At 41.7% G+C, this 2671-nt stretch overlaps 1 long non-coding RNA gene across 1 annotated transcript; it reads right to left on the minus strand.

The window, feature by feature from the left end:
• Positions 1 to 1168: 1168 nt before the first annotated feature.
• On the minus strand, positions 1169 to 2280 carry LOC117866857 (uncharacterized). Its single transcript, XR_004643024.2, has 2 exons — positions 1746 to 2280; positions 1169 to 1639 (listed from the first exon to the last, which is right to left on the minus strand). It is a non-coding gene; the product is annotated as an uncharacterized lncRNA (long non-coding RNA).
• Between the last annotated feature and the right edge of the window lie 391 nt (positions 2281 to 2671).

Consider the following 2671-nt stretch of genomic DNA (forward strand, 5'->3'; position numbering starts at 1 on the left):
TTACTCATATTATTCCATGATTTTATGCGGTTATAGCTCAAATTCAATTTATATGAATTAAAATTCTATTATTGCCTTTAATACATTAAAATTATCCAACAGTTCCAAAAAATTACCAAAATTTCACATGAAACAATATATGTTCTCTATTGACTATACACAAAGTTTTGTAGTCAAACCAAAACTCGACCGTCACTTTGACTCCAAATCTTATCGAATCCTTCTCAACGCTACTATTCTTCTTTTGAGATGCTTCGGTTTGTAAACATCGTACGTGACGAAATGTGCGAAACCTTCTCAATTTTTTACCACAGCCTCCACGTATGATATCATCACATCCTGACAAACCTCATGATTTTCAGACTTTGCTTGCTTTTTTACAATTTAAAAATCATTCGGCCACACATTCGTGGTCGTGTTTTCTGAACAAGATGTTCGAAATTTCTTTTCATTTCATGAATCAGGTCTAAAATTAGGCTAAATAACATGAATATCATTTTTCTACTCATTTTATTCTATAATTTGAATCACTTGAAGTTCAAATTTGACTTATACTAAAAATTTCCTTGAAATGCAATTAATTAATTAAATATAGCAAATAAATCCAAAAATATACCAAATTGTAACATGGAGTACCACATGTTGTACGTGGGGAGTAGAAAAATTTTCAAAATGAAAAGAGAGAAAAAATTTATTATTTTGCCGAGTGTCAAAAAAATACTCGGCAATTTGCCGAGTGTTTTTTTTACACTCGGCAAAGCCCTTTGTTTGCCGAGTGTTTTTTCTTTGCCGAGTGTTTTCAGCTCGACACTCGGCAAAGAGCTTGTTTGCCGAGTGTTCAAAAAAAATACTTGGCAAAGAAAAAAATATTCGGTAAAGAAAAAACACTCGACAAATTTAAGGTTCCAGTAAGCAGTGCAAATTTATCCCAATAAGTCAATTGATGTTGGCCTAGATGTAAGAAAAGAAAAGAAGATATAGACATAAAAAATGCCCTTGAGCGCACAGAGAAACAAATAGATTGGATTGGGGTGATTCATGGTCCAGTAGGATTTTTTTGGGGGAAAAATCGCGGATTAATTGGGTGAGGAGAATTAGACGCATAGCTGCCGGTCCTTTCTAGGAAAATAGGAGATATGTGCATGCTACATGGATAAAATATAAGAGATTGAAGGAGAGAAAGGAAAGTTTTGGGCTCTCGTGTTCTCTTTGCAGGAAATTCAAAGAAACCTTGAGAGGACCATACAGTTCGCTGAGCTAATATTAATGGTAAGTATGCAGACTAATCTTTGGGGCCCCACATTTTTTGAGGCCCTGTTTTTTTTCCCGAAAGGGAAGACTGTATTAAACAGATGAGGCACACCCTGGTACAAAGATATATGACGCACACACCCCAGAATGTCCTCAACTCCATCTTCGTCGCTGGCACCTCCAGACAGTCGCCGGAGTCCGGCCATCACCTCCTTCCACCTTATCGAGGAACTCCAAAGCTTTGGCTCTGCTGCATCAGCCCATGCCGTGGCACCACAACGCTTCTATTCCGTTGAAAGAACATCAGCGATTCCGTCGACAAGAAGAAAAGAGGTACCAATCCGCCGCCGGCAACGCACACCTCGCCGGCCGGAAAGAAGCTCCGCAGCTGCCGTAGCCATTAGCAACCCGGAAGAGAATCAAACCGCAGGGAAAGATTGCCGCCTCGCCCTTTCGCAAGGAAGACACAGACAACTAGAAAACAAAACGCTAACCTCCACCGTAGGCCATGAGCAGATCTGGCGCCACCACCGTCGTCGCCATAATCAGCAGAGCCATCTTGGAGAAGCAAAGACGTCGCCGCGTCGTCAGCAACAGCATGCGACCTTATTTGCCCGCGGAGTGGCAACACGGCCACCCCCGGAGATCATTCCTCCACCCTCATCATCGACGGTGAGAAAAACGAAGACCTAGATACTAAACTACCTAGTCTATGCACAGCCGCACGTATATTCCCCAGTCCTCTTCCATCTCCGGCGCCAAACAGGCCACCGGAGACGGAAGGGACCGGCAGAATCGCTGCCGGAAACCTGTTCCGCCTCCTTTTCGCCCTTGTGCCCTGTAGCTAGGAGATAAGGACGGAAGGAGCGAGAGAGTAGACGAGATATCACTAAGCTCTTTGCTTGACTTTTTGGAGACCCTGTTTAGGTGCACAGGTCGCACGCCCCTCGGGACAGGCCTACCACGATCTGATGGTAGTTGAGTTGTTGATTGTTCATAACTTCATCAACTCGGTCATTAGTGCACACTTGGTACGGTGAGGCTATGACTTATATAGAGTTTGTTTTATAGCGCTAAACCATAGCGAGCGGCTATCTTCTTGCGGTTTCGGCTTAACCGCCTAAACGGCCGATTTGTTTGAAAGAAAAATACTGTTTGGTGGCTAAGCTGAAGCGAACAGAGTCCACTTGTACTCCCTCTATACCAAATTACAAGTTGTTTTAGCTTTTCTATATTCATAAATCTTGCTATACACTTACATATATATTATGTCTAGATCTATATATATTATGTCTAGATCTATAGTAAAAGATATGAATCGAGAAAATTCAAATGGCATAGGATGCAAGGGGTAGGTTAGTACCAGATAATGTGTATTCTTCCCGTTGAATGATGCCTCATTTTAGTTTTGTTTATTGTA

Source organism: Setaria viridis, chromosome 8 (genome assembly GCF_005286985.2).
Source record: "Setaria viridis chromosome 8, Setaria_viridis_v4.0, whole genome shotgun sequence".
Taxonomy (NCBI): Eukaryota; Viridiplantae; Streptophyta; class Magnoliopsida; order Poales; family Poaceae; genus Setaria; species Setaria viridis.